Source organism: Loxodonta africana, chromosome 19 (genome assembly GCF_030014295.1).
Source record: "Loxodonta africana isolate mLoxAfr1 chromosome 19, mLoxAfr1.hap2, whole genome shotgun sequence".
Taxonomy (NCBI): domain Eukaryota; kingdom Metazoa; phylum Chordata; class Mammalia; order Proboscidea; family Elephantidae; genus Loxodonta; species Loxodonta africana.
The window spans coordinates 68872440-68887465 of NC_087360.1; the positions used below are offsets into that span (position 1 = coordinate 68872440).

Below are 15026 nucleotides of genomic sequence, written 5' to 3' on the forward strand. Positions count from 1 at the left end.
AAATCCCCTGAAGCACAAAATACCCTCTCTGTGTCTTATTTACAAACTCAAGACATATCTAAACAGTTTCACTAAAACGAGCTTGCCTCAGGAGACCAAAATTTATAATCTCAAAGGTCATCAATATAAGATTATCTTATAATCTTAAAGGGCATCAACATAAGATTTCTCAATCATAGTGAATATTTTTATATTTAAATACAGGTAGTCCCTGACTTACAACAGGGCTCTGTTCTGGTGACTCCATCATAAGTCCGTTCTGATGTAAATCGAATACTTTGGGTTTTTTTTTTTTTTTTTCAGTTTTCATTATTGTTTCCCTTTATCATCAGTATGTTTATAAGTCCTATCTTTATTTGTCTTTAGGGCTTGGCTGAGAATAATCACATCTGCAAATCACGTGGTGCAACACTGTTTGTAGTACAAAAAAAGATGTACAAAAGAAGAAAAAAAGGACAGTTGTAAGTGCTATTCATGGGAACTCAATTATGTCATTAACTGGGGACTACCCGTCCAGGATTTTTTTAAAGATCCGAACCATTTTTGAAATTTTTTCAACACTGCGACTTACATCATAATTATCGAAGTAGTTCACATTTAAACTGATCAGTCATGCCACAGAGAGGGCTTAGCGCCGCCACATTAACCTTTAAAAAGTTGACATTTCTTAACCAACTATGAAATAAAGAAGTGAGGATACACAGCACAGCCGCTTGATTCGTGAACCAAGTGCTCCTTCTTTCTTTTCTAATCTCTTTCCATCAGGTCGTGTGGTTTATGGGTTAAACCTTTCACTCTGTGTCTCGGTATTTGTCTGAATGTACAGCCAAGTAACACAAAGTTTGGTAACGTTTTAAGATTCAACATTTAAGGCTATGAATGCTTAAATCTGGTGTCCTGATCAGTATTGCAATGTAGATATAATCCAGTGAGGCCAAGGCTTGATAAAAAAGTAAATTCAAATGTAAAGAGCATTTATTAACAATTAGGATATTTCTTAGATTCATTTATCCTTTCATTCATGACAGGCATTTATGAGCAAAAGTATGCTAGAACTTGGGGACTGTGGGCCCAGTGGAGGCATAATGAACCAACAGTATTAGTAGAGTACAGTAAGTGCTGGAAAGTAGATGTACCCAAGCCTTTGGGGGTACAGAGGAGAGGCCTTCATATTAGACATTAGGGAGATAACACTGATGCTCAGTGTTGAAGAGCCAGGAGGGAAACAGTTACATAAAAGGGAAAGGAGTCAAACAGGCAACCAGGAAAGCACAGTGGTTTACCACAGTTGAGGGACCAACATCAGTTAGTCACGGTCTGGGTATGTAGTATTTTGGGGACATATCTAGGGATCAGAGTGTCAGGTCAAGAAGGCCTGCCCTTGTATCCCATGCTAATGAGCTTGGACTTCAACCTGAAAGTTCCAGAGGATTTTAAGCAGGAGAATGTCTAATCCGATTTGAGATAAAGAAAGATGTAAAGAAAATTTCGGAAAGGTACAGGGCGAGTGAAGGACCAGAAACTTGAGGAAGGGGGAAATTTAGGAGTCTACTGCAATAATGCAGATAGCAAATCAGGAGGACATATACTAGGAACGTTGGTGAGAAGGACAGTGATGCAACACGGAACACGTAGGAAGATGCAACGCTTTATCAGAAGCAGAAGGTGAGTGAGTGGGAGTCTAGGATTATTCCTCGGTTTATGACTGGCACAGCTGCATGGACTGTGACGCCATTCATATGAAGGGGAGCACAGAAGATGAGACGCAAGATATAAGGTATTTTCATGACATTTACTTATCACGTACAAAGAATTTCACTTATAGGAAAGAGTCTGAAATTGACTTTCAAAAGAAATTCTGGAGAGCAAGAATACTAGAAAGTAAACACAGAAGAAAAAAAAAAAAAAAACAGGACAGAAGAAATTAAGACAAACACTTTACTTTTGCCCAGCCAGACTAAACATCATGGGTTAGAGCAAAAGTAGGGAAAAAATGAGAAGGAAAATTCAATGCTTAGTTTCCATGTTCAAATCAAAACGAAGAGTGGTAAAGAAAGAAATGACATAGCTTCTGCGGAAAAACACAGACATGAAAGCTATCAGAGGATCAAGGAAACAGGGTGACTTGATAAGAGGTGTGCTCTCAAACATGAAAACATTTCTAAGAATAAAAGAGACAGAAGATGATAATTTTAAGGAATATTTTATAGAAACTACCAATATTTGACGACCACAGCATGTAAGGGGAAAAAAAAAAATGAGGGACAGATAATTTAGAAATGATGCCTATCCTCAGATCTAAAAGCTAGCAAAGGAAAAAATATTAACAGGACTTCATGGTGTTAAAAGCAGCAGCAGATATACATATTTAACACGACAGCATTACATCTAACGCTTTTGTTACACTAAACAAATTTGCAATTTATGAGACTTTTTTACTCCGATGCATGTATGCAGAAACAAAGCTAGAATCCAGTTTTCAAGGAAAAAAAAAAAATTGGCAAAGTTTCCCAAACAGAAGCCCCACTTGCACCAAATCTGGTACCGTTGGGTGCCAGACGTCCACAGCAGGCACCAGATGGCAGAGTTTGTATCACTCGCTTCACAGACTGCTGTCTGGTTGCAATTTCCAGTCATATTTGATTTGGTGGAGCAGAGAAAACCCCCTGGCCTCCTTCTATCGGCTCTGCATCTATGCTTCCATGCATCAAAATAAACATATTTGCCCACAAAGATTAGCCCAGTTACTGCATCTCTTTACCCACAAAACATTCCTTTAAACCTATGCAAGGCCTTGTTAACGTACAAATTGTTGAGCAAACACAGGCTGAACAAGGTTGATGAGGAAAGAAGCATCCTGAGCTGCCACCCTTGCACTGCAACTTCCTTAAGCTCTGCCTTTTTCCTCCTTCCTTCCTCTCCACCTTCCTTTTAGTTCTTGACTTAGAGCTGAAGTCATTTTTTCACATCATGTCTTTAAAACATATATATGTATAAGAAACCCTGATGGCGTAGTGGTTAAATGCTACCGCTGCTAACCAAAAATTCAGCAGTTTGAACCCACCCAGTGCTCCTTGGAAAGTAATGGGGCAGTTCTACTCTGTTCTATAGGGTTCCTATGAGTCAGAATCCACTCGATGGCAATGGGTTTTTGGTTTTACAGAGATATAGATACGGATATATGGAGCCCTGGTGGCACAGTGGTTAACAGCTTGGCTGCTAACCAAAAGGTCAGCAGTTCAAATCCACCATGTCGCTATGAGTCGGAATCAACTCTAAAGCAATGGGTTTTTTGAGATATATAGATATATATACACACACACACACACACATATACATATATACACATAGTTGCAGGATGTCATCAACTAATCATTCACATTTATTCTATGCATCTACTATGTGACATACTCTGCCAATCACTAGAAGTAAAAGAATAAATATTACATATTCTAAACTGTAGTAAAACAAACAAGGAAACAAACCTGTTGCCATCTAGTAGATTCCAACTCACAACAATCCTACAGGACAGGGGTGAACTGCCCCATAAGGTTTCCAAGGAGCGGCTGATGGATTCAGTCTGCCAACCTTTCGGTTAGCAGCCTGAGCTCTTAACCACTGTGCTACCAGGGCTCCTAAATCTTAGTATATTTTTACGATTCAACTGTCTTTCCTTTTAAGTTGCTTCTAAATCTTAGTATATTTTAGTTGCTCCTCACTCTTAATGGGAACATTTAAAATGGAAAGGCAGTTGAATCATTAAAACACAATTTGATAGATGCTATAATAGAGATATGAATAAAATGTTAAAGTAAAGCCTAGAGGGAAGAAACTAGAAATGTTGGTCTTTTATTAAATATGTCTTCTTCATAAAAGCCCTTTCTTCCATCACACTCACACACAAAAACAGGGACATTTCAGGTCCTTTCTGTGTTGCAATGTCGACTCTCCCCACAACTTACAATTCTGCACAGGATTTAAAAAAGGCCAAGCCTACAGTAAGATCCTCTTTCTTCTACTAAATTATGCCAAAAATCATGACTTCGGTCCAAAAAAAAGAAAAAGAAAGAAAAAAAAACCCTGCGTTTACATAATAATCATAAACCCAGAGACTAGGAGTTTACACACACATCACATGGTAAAATCTCTACAGATGAACTTCCGCTTCTTCGTCTTTTCACCCATGCCATGCGTTAACTACGATGCATTTTCAAGTGCACAAGCCCCAGACAAGGGTGAATCCTCTTTTATATCAATAATCACTTGAAAGAAAATCCAACTTCCCTTAACAAAGGAAAAGAGGTATTTAAAGCACTATAAACAAGATCTTTCCAAAAAGTAATTGTGGCCAACGTCCTTTCAAAGATGTGTACGCATGTGTTCTAAGAGATCAGAAATGACCATCAAAACTTCAAGACTTAAGCATTTCTTTCCACATCTCAAACGTGAGAACTTCTTTAGGGGTCATGTGGCTTCTAAATGAAAAAGGGAAGCTCATGCAAACACAATTTTAGCCAAGCAATGTACAACTAGCAGTTACCTCTATACACAGTTTAATTTTCTGAGTATTTCATTTTTCACTTAAAATGACCCTGTGCAGCAAATATCCATTAGATTAAAGAATATAAATAATCTTGGTTAAGACCCTGAAGACATTTTTATCTCTCTGATAGAAAAATAAAATATTTAACATGTTAACCAAATGATAAGGTAAAAAGAAAAAGCACTATCTCTAAAATTACCTGGAGGCCAGGGTGCAGGAGACAGATATATCTGAACAAGTTGTCGGCTCTACCAGGAAACACAGACTAGTAAGAAAGAAATGGATACCAAGCAGACAAACAGGTGAGATGAAGCAAACCAGGTGATCAACTGGTGTGATGGACATTTTAGCCAGATCACATTCACATACGCAATGCACATTATTCTCTTAAGACAACTGTGCATTTACCAAGAGCATCAGGTATCACTGCTCCCATGTGGAGCAAGGGAGAATGAAGAAAACCAACAACATAAAAGAAAGATTAGTCCAAAGCACTAACAGACCACAACTACCACAGCCTTCACCAGACTGAGTCCAGCAAAGCTAGATAGTGCCCAGCTACCACCACTGACTGCTTTGACAGGGATCACAATAAAGGGTACTGGACCTAGCTGGAGAAAAATGTAGAACAAAATTCTAACTCACACACACACACAAAAAAAAAAAGACCAGGCTTATTGTTCTGACAGAGACTGGAGAAACGCTGAGAGTACTGAAGTCACTCTTAAGGTTCCCCCTTCAGCCAAAGATTTAGACAGGCCCATAAAACAAAACGAGACTAAATGGGCACACGAGCCCAGAGGCAAGGGCAAGAAGGCAGGAGGGGACAGGTAAGCTGGCAATGGGGAACCCAAGGTCAAGAAGGGGAGAGCGCTGGCACATCGCGGGGCTGCCAACGAATGTCACAAAACAATATGTGTATTAATTGTTTAATGAGAAACTAATGTGCTCTGTAAACCTTCATCTAAAGCACAATAAAAAAATTATCATATGCCTTCCGTAAAGATCCAAGATTGAAAATAATAATAATACGTAAAGGGTACATGTACACACACACAGTTTTTCCAGAAAAGCAACTGTTTTCTAAACTTACAATCAGATATAACTAGGACCCACGATAAAAGTGAATACTCAACCCTCCCGTATGTATCAAATAAAATCTCATTTTCAAAATATATTTTCTCATTAGAGATTTGGGGTTTTATAGTTTCTTGCTGACTCTCTTTTTCTTGACCTAAATTAACAATTTAAGAATATTCTGAACATACATCTTCTCAATAGGAAAGCTCTCCGTGCTTGAAATATTAAGGTTCTCTCTACAAAGGGTTTCAGTTGGATATTTCTTACATTTGTTTTTCCACTGGCATTATTTGTGAGTATCAAGAGATAAAAACAGTCAAGCACAGTGTACAAAGACTTTATCCCAGAAAATGGAGAGTGGGGATGGTTCACAAATCCTGCTGCAAACATTCTGGATTTACCCGGGAGTGCACTGTGTTTGTGGGAGTGAGTGTTTTCTACTGTAAAACATGAAGAAGCTTAGGCCTTTAACTGCTCTGGGTGAGAACGAGTGCATTAAAGGATTAGTACAAGAAGCACGCCTGACATAAATTAAACCACATGCCATACACCATATACAAGCACCTGGTCTAACCCCACACACACTATTTGACAGAGGTACTAAGGCAAGACCAGGGGATGTGGAATTTTCATTCATACCATTCTTATTATTCTTTCCATACTAAATGATAAAAGAAGGCAGGTGCAAACACAATTTCAGACAATTTCTAGCAGCTACCTTCTCTACCCAGTTTAATTTTCTGAATATTTCATTCCTCACTTAAAACGTTTCTGTGCAGCAAATGTCCACTAGATTAAGGAATGTAAACAATCTTGTTCTTAAGATGCTGGAGACATTTTTATTTCTTTGACAGATAGGAAAACATCCAACATATCAACCACATGGGAATATAAAAAGAGTACATGCCTAAAACTAGGCAGGTGGGCACACACGCACGCGCACCATTCAGAGGCGCGTCAACCACAGCATCAAACAGAGTAACCATGGCAATCTGTTTCCAAAGCGGTAATTCCCACCCAGGGTTTTCAACAACTTGGGGCATTCCCAGGTATCTCGGAGTTTGCTATAAAAATATCATCATCAACAACAACAAAAGTGCCACTTGATTTCCTTTAGGCTATGTTACAGCACTTTGGAGAGGGCATTAAATGGACAAAAAAGTCAAATTAATGGCTTGGGATTTTCAAAGATTATAAATTACTAATTATAGAGAAATAAATATGAAACTATGAGTTGTCTTCAAACAGCACTGGATGATGTGGCTTGTTGTATTGGAAGTGAATGCACCCACTGAACACAACGGGTGCTCCGACTTCATGTGATTAAAGCAGGGACAATCCCAAGTGGCAGACACTGATCTTTGCCGCCCTCCCTACACATCCACCTTCTATACACGTTCTCTTCCTTCCAGGTCTCCGTGTTAACCCAATCCCCCACCATCAACACTTATTTTTCTCCGTATCTTTCCTTTAGGAAATTTAGAATCACAGAATAAAAAAAAGGCAAAGAAAGTTGTGAGTTCTACTACTAGTTCAGCCAAAAAGTAGCCGTATTACCTTGCACGAGTCATTTCACTGCTCTCACTTTAGTCTCCTTAACCCACAAAATAGAGACTGAACAAAATGTTCGAGCACTAACATCCTTGGAATACGTAAGTCATAGATACCTTATTTGAAATTACAGTACTGACATTGCTTGGATGTATGATATTCACCTGACAGCATTACTGATTAAGGTTTCCACTTTTCAAGACTTCATCCAAAAGATTATGCATTTTTCAACTTTTAGTAGTGATTAGATAATAGTCTCCCAAATATTTCCATGACACTGTCTAGCGTACATGAAAATATATTTATAAAAACAGCTAGAACTAAGGAATACTGGATGTTTATTTTAATAACAGGTGATACACATTAGGATAAGGCATGCTCAACAGGATAAAGAATTTGTAAGTGGGGCAAACTACAGTGTAAATATTTCCTTACATCTTCCTGAAAAGGAATGTTTGAAGTGCACTGAGGCAATGTAACAAAGCGACTTTGAGAACCTTAAAAATAACTGCTATGAAGCACTTAATTTTTAACACCAGATAACACAAAATCAAGTCTCATTCTGAAGAAAAATGACCACGTGTTGTTCCTACTAATTGAGAAAAACAGAAGGAAAATGAGAACAATGTACAAATTAACATATGTGATTGTGATGCATAACCACGACTTGGTTAGCATTCTGTAATCAAAAAAAAAAAAAACAACTACAAGTTAAACAAAACATAAAAAAAAAAAATTTACAAAAACCATTGGGATTGATGGGTGGCTCTCAAAAGTACCTCTCTAACACTGATAAGTACCCTTGGGAACAATCGCACCATAACCAGGACTTGGCACGGCCTGTCTTTGATTATCTTTATGCATTTGATATTTAGGAAATGATCTTTCAGGTTACAAAAATCTAAATGAAAATATGCATGCAGATTTCATTCATGCTCCTGCATCAAGTAACTGAAAGGTCGAGAACCTTCCAGAAGTTTTGGGAAAAGTAAATGACACATTCATCTTCAGAAAATTAATATCACTGTTTTAAAACTATATCTTCGATTTAAAATTCTAAATCTCTATGACTCGGAAACCATATTTACATAAAAGTATAACTCAGATGTTCACTAAAACCTCTGTATCCTCCGAGATTTAGAAAAGAAGACCTTGGACCTCCGATCTCCTGCCTGACAGTAGTTCAAACTGCATTCCAAGGTTTAAAGGGCTGTGTGCTTATGGTCACCTCTATTTCAGAGGTTCTGCTTCCATGAGTGTTGATGCTGTTTTATAACATAGCTTAGTGAGAAAGTTAGCAACTTCCTTTCTTCCAGAGAGAGAAAGAGTGAGAGAACCACAAAAGTAATAAACAAACCCTCACATAGATAATACTCATGAGTATTGTAGACTTTATTGAAGATTCAGGGGAAGATCAGGGAAGGGTTTACCTGGCAGTAACACAACTTCAAATGGTGGGTATCCCCGTATTAAAATATCCTTGGGTACCCTATAAAACCTGAAAAACCCATTGCCATCGAGTTGATTGCAACTCATAGCAACCCTATAAGACAGAGTAGAACTGCCCCATAGGGTTTCCAAGGAGCACGTGGTGGATTCAAACTACCGACCTTTTGGTTAGCAGCCGTAGTCTTAACCACTACGTCACCAAGGTTTCCAGGTATCCACGGGAATTTCAGATTGTATTATCCACAGCCTCATATCAGCTCTCTAGCTAGTCTTGCTCCCATTTCTTCTCTGATCCTCTCCACACACTTATACATATTTTCTTTTTTCTTCCTCACTCTCTCAGTATTAAAAATAAATATTTCCTATTTTTCATGCAGAATCAATTAATCTGTTATATGGGCTACCATCCTCCAGCTCTCTCACCTTTCATTCCAAATGGCTTAGCAAGTTTTCTTTTCACCCTCAAACACAGTTCTTTCCCTAAAAGCAATTACAGTGCCAGTTGGTTACAATAAAAATTTTTTAACATCTTGATAAAAAATAATTAAATTCATAACACAAAAGCTGACAAATAAGAAAATGTGCTGATTAGGAACCAATTTAAGTAGAAGGCTATTAAGACACTTTTATTATTTCCTTGATTGCATTATATTAAATTTATTTCAGAGACTTATATTACCCACACCTCCCTCAGAAAGCTGCTCTGTACTTTTACAAATAATTTGACAGTAGTCTAAGTGAAAGTTGAACTGAATAGCTAGACTTTCTCCTAACCCAATCATGGACCATTCATTTCAACTAGATCGATTCACTTTTTTTAGCACCAGTCAATCTCTAGTCTGCATCTTTGGAATTCTTGATTAATATATTTTCTTTCTTTTTGGTACATCTCTTTAAATATATTACACTTCAGCAACCTATCTGATTCCTTTCCCCTTTACAATGGCAAGGAGACTTAGAGGTCTACTGGTACCCTTTTGTCCAAGAGTTCCATCCTCTTTCTATATCTAATACTATGTGTTTTACAGCCTTTGCTCTATAGTTTCTTCACACTTAATGGACAGAAATACTTACGATTCAGGACTTTATAATAGTCCTAATACTAAGTTTATATTGAATGAATCTCCTTAATTCTTATATGTTAATCCTTATATATAGCAGAAACATTTTTTTTTTTTGCTGTTTTTGACACAAGTAAAATATCTCATGTAAAAGAAAAATGCAGAGGCAAAAAACATTTTTATACTATTTTTTATCCACAAAATATAAGCCTTTACAATAGTCCTTGAAAAAGGGACACAGCAGACATGTAGGAGAAAAAAATCACAAGCAAAAGGCTGGTCTGCTCATGGTAAAACCATCAGTTTCCTCATTTGGTCATCATGTCAGCAATGGTCATCACATGTCTGCAGGTTCAGGTGTTACAGAATGCAGGGAAGGAGCTGTTTCCATTAGGGAGTCAGTAACTTATAAGAAAGGGTTCAAGTCTTCCTTAATTTAGGAAACGGAGCACTAAAAAAGGGGATAATAGGTAGATGGATAGATGGATGGATGGACGGACGGAGGGACAGGCAGAAAGATAACAGAGAGATAATTTACTTTAGGATGCAAAGTGTTTATTTCTCAACTCTGGTAGTCCCTGGGTGTACAAATGGTTAACACACTTGGCTGCTAGCCAAAAGGCTGGAGGTTCAAGTCCACCCAGAGGCACCTCAAAAGAAAGGCCTGGTTACCCCAAGAGTATGGCCCCCGGACACCCTTACAGCTCAGTAACGAAGTCACTCCTGAGGTTTATCCTTCAACCAAAGATTAGACAGGCCCATAAAACAAAATGAGACTAAATGGGCACACCAGCCCAGGAACAAGAACAAGAAGGCAGGAGGGGACAGGAAAGCTGGTAGCGGGGAACCCAAGGTCGAGAAGGCAAGAGTATTGACATGTCATGGGGTTGGCAACCAATGTCACAAAACAATATGTGTATTAATTGTTTAATGAGAAACACGTTTGCTCTGTAAACCTTCATCCAAAGTACAATTTAAAAAAATGAGAAATAAAAAGAAAGGCCTGTTGATCCAATTCTAAAAATCAACCATTAAAAATCCTTTGAAGTAGAGTTCTGCTGTGACACGTGGGAGCACCATGAGTAAAAACGAGACGTATCATAGTAAGTACAGCTAGTTACAGAAGTCCTGCCGGACACAATACAGACCAGAGAAGTAGAGAAAGTGGAGACACAAACATACACACAAACTTACACAAAAGAGTCATGTTAGCAGAAAGCAGTCTGCTTCTGTGGGAACAAAAATTGAGAGCATCTTTAAGTTGTAAAGTCTGGAAGGCTACCAGTACCCTCCCACCTCACAAACACCTCTGTTAAGACCCAATACATTCAATGCTAAATACTGTAAAAGGAAAAAATAGATGGCACCGCACTGATACAGGGTTGTTATGAGGGGAAAAAAAAAAGGAGGTAAAAGGAATAAAACTTACCAAGAGATAAAGTACACAAGAAAAAAATACTGCTACAGAACAGATGAAAAACCTGAACAAAAATTTTGTCATTAATTTTATAGAATAAAAGCAGCAATTGCCTCTAAAAAGAAGATCATGAAGAAAAAAATATGTATTTAGTGGATAAATGTCAACAGGAAGAGCTCAAATATGAGCTGTTGGAACTTAAAAACAGTATGGAGAAATCTCTGAATGATGATAAAAATGAAAATCACTTAAGATAAAAAGGACTATGGAAAAAGCAATAAGGACATAAGAAGAAATGAGAAAGGTGAACAAAATTAAATAGAAATAATAAAGACTTAAAAACACTTAGTGACTATATGACAGATATAGAAGACAGGCAAACCAGATCCAACAAACACATATTTAGAGTCCTTGAAGACGAAAAACAAAACAGGGGTACTGAAAGACTATTTAAAGACATAATTCAAGAGAAGTTCCTTGAAATAAAACACTTAAATATATACACTGAAACGGTACACTATTGGCCAGGAAATAGCCACCCAGGATAGACAATACAGAGACACCATAGAGTAGTAGTATTGAACTTTAAATGATAAAGAATCCTAAATATAGTCCAGCAAACCATTTGCACCACCTCCAAAAATCAAAACCAAACTCGTTGCCGTCGAGTTGATTCCGACTCATAGCAACCCAAAGGACAGAGAACTGCCCCACAGCGTTTCCAAGGAGCGCCTGGTGGATTTGAACTGCTGACCTTTTGGTTAGCAGCTGGAGCTCTTAAGCACTACACCACCAGAGTTTCCTTGCACCACCTAGGGACCTGTATATACAGTAGTCCCATTTATAACAGTCCTCCCTTATCTGTGGGGGATACATTCCAAGACCTCCCATGGATGCCTGAAACCACGGGTAGTAACAAATTCTATATATACTATGAGTTGTCCTATATATATATATATATATCCATGTCTAAGATAAAGTTTAACTTATAAATTAGACACAGTAAGAGATTAACAACAATAACTAATAATAAAATAGAACAATTATAACAACACACTGTAATAAATTTATATGAATGACAAAGAGGGATGATTTGAGGTTTCATCATGCTATGTACTCATTAAATATTTCTGAAGCACGACTGACTGCAGGAAAGGAAACTGTGGATAAGGGGGGGGCTACTGTAACTTACAAATGATGCTAATTTAGGTCTTCTTTTTTTTTTTTATGCACTATATGCACTAGAGGGTCACTATGAGTTGGAATCCACTCAAAGGCAACAGGTTTTTTATGCACTTGTTTATTGGTCTCTCTATTCTCTTTGAGTTTCAGGAAAGAGAGTCAGTGTCCTATAATTACTGTGTTTCTACCTTTTACTTTCTGTAATTTCAGCGTTACGAATGCTGTGGTATGTTACAGATATTCATAACTCTTAAATCTCATAATTCATAATCTGTTAATTCCAGCAAAAAAAAGAAAATTACTAATGAGGGGAAAATTCAGATTTCTCTACAATAGATTTAACACCCCAAAACAGCGTAGCGATACTTACATGATTCTCAAGTGGAAAAAAAAAAAAAATGAGTCAAATTCTCCTTCAGGAATAAAGACAATAAACAGGTTTGAACACTAAAAAAAGTAATAATCTATCTTGAAGACAATACTAGAAGATAGACTTCAGCCAGTCAAAACATGACTGTGATAAATTATGGAAAAAGAGGTGCAGATTGGAATGACAGAAAAAGAATGTGAATATTATATGCCCTGACAAATAGAAATAGTACAGCTAATAAAAATGGAATGGAAAAGGAAAGGAGAAGTTAAATTAGTTTACTAATTGCCTTCGTGTAATACCTGGAAATTCAATGATATCACTAAAGCAGAAAACGAAAGCAATAGAAGTATAAGCATGTTTTACACAAGGTAAACACAAAGTTAACTGTATTGACTACTACTGGGTGGCAGAGAGAAAGGAGAGGAAAAGGGGAGAACAGGAAGTATTAATTTCTATCACTGCCCTTAGCAGAAAACTGATACATTCTAAAGATAAAAAGAATTAAGGGTAAAATATAAAGGCATAAGCATAGAGATAACCTCTAGAACAAACAAAAAACCTTCCTACATATCAGAAAAAGTATCTACAAAAAAAAGGACACGGGCAACATAATGAAAGACTATTTGTGGTGTGATAGATCACTTTTATATATTCTTTCTCACCATAGTCTTCTAACTACTATCAAAAGACTGGGTGGGACTATGCAGATGAGGGCTTATGGCCCACCAATGGCTTGGATTGTTTGCTAATAATGTAAATAAGGTGCACGGCACCACTGTGGGGGTAGGACCTTGCAAATAAGGTATATGGAAACCTAACACGGGATTCGTCAGTTTTGCCACCCCACTAGGCTTAAAATGAGCCATCCCATAAGCAGGAAAGGATGTCACTACCACCAAAAAAGAAAAGCCTGGAGTGAAGCACATCCTTTGGACCCAGGATCCCTGCACTGAGAAGTTCCTGGAACCAGGAGACCAAAAGAGAAAGTTGTAACACTGAAGACGGCAAGAAGCAGTGGCAGAGAAGCAGCAGCAGAGGCAGGAGACCAGCAGGAGATGGCAAGGTGGGCTTCGCGGCCACAGAGTGAGAAAGCTGAGCACCTTCAGGAAGGAGGCTTCCTGGCAGAGTGGGCTGTCTCCAGGCACTTGGTGGAGCTAGGTTTGCAGAGCTAGAGCTGAGCACCTTTGGGCTGAGGCTTACTGGCAGAGTGGGGTGCCTTTGGGTACTTAAAGACAAAGCAAAAAGGGCTTTGTAACACTTTCCCGAGCACAGCAGAAGCCAGGCTGAGGGCCTGAGGGCCAAAGAGAGACTGGCCTGTGGGCACAGCTGAGTAGAGGCTGTTGTAATCAAAGAACTGTATCCCGAGCATTCCTGAACCTGAATTGCAACCTGTTACTTCCTTAATAAACCCCAAAACTGTGAGTATGGTCTGTGAGTTCTGTGTGACCACTGCAGTGGATTACTGAACCCAGCAGAGAAGTCGAGAGTATCATGGGAGGGATGGTTGGTGTCAGAATTGGTAAAAAGGTTAGAGAGAGGAGGTAATGTTTGACTTGTGCCTCACAGGAATCAGCCTTGGGCTATTGATCTTGATCCTCCTTTCCCCTTGTGAATTTAGATAAGGAGGTCTGATGCCCCTGTCACATCATTTTTACACTATTAAATAAAGCTAACACAAAAACCCAAAATTAACATATGACAGAGCTCAGAACAATGTATCCACTGCACAAATATTCACAGGTTTAACTTACTTGTTAAAAGATTTTAAGATTGACATTCTGCTCTTTTAAGACCTATCTATGTGGGATCAAATGGGCAACAGCAACTCAAAAGATTAAATAGAAAACTTAGTGGGCAGTGAGTTAATGCTAATTGGGGAGGAACAATTTGGAAAAGGAGGGTGAGACTGGTTGCACAACTTTAATAATGTAATCAATGGCACTAAATTGTACATGTGGAAATTGAATTGTGTGTGTTCTGCTGTATATATTACCAAGAAGAACAAAATTAATTTAAAAAACAAGAAAAAACAAAGGTTTTAAGATTCAATCAGAAAGTAAAACCTAAATCTAGTATGTTTAAAAAAAAAAAAAAAAAACACCTAAAGGAAAGTGATACAAAAATGAAACTTAAAAACGTGGGCAAAGACATGCTAGCTAAATCTCCGTAACAGACAAGGGAGAGGTTAGGTCTAAAAATGATCCCAAAAAACTCCACTGTATAATGCTAAAAGGTAAATTCACAATAAAGACTGAACAGTTATAAAATATCTGTAACATAGCCCAGCACTCATAAAGCTAAAATTACAGGAAGTAAAAGGTGGAAACACAGTAATTATAAGACACAAATTCTTTTTGTCTGAAGCTCTGA

General features: G+C 37.9%; 1 protein-coding gene across 2 annotated transcripts in view; it reads right to left on the reverse strand.

Moving 5' to 3' along the window:
- NRG1 (neuregulin 1) overlaps window positions 1–15026 on the reverse strand; it is a 1186330-nt gene that overhangs the window by 1101406 nt on the left and 69898 nt on the right. The gene's annotated exons all lie outside the window — the stretch shown is intronic.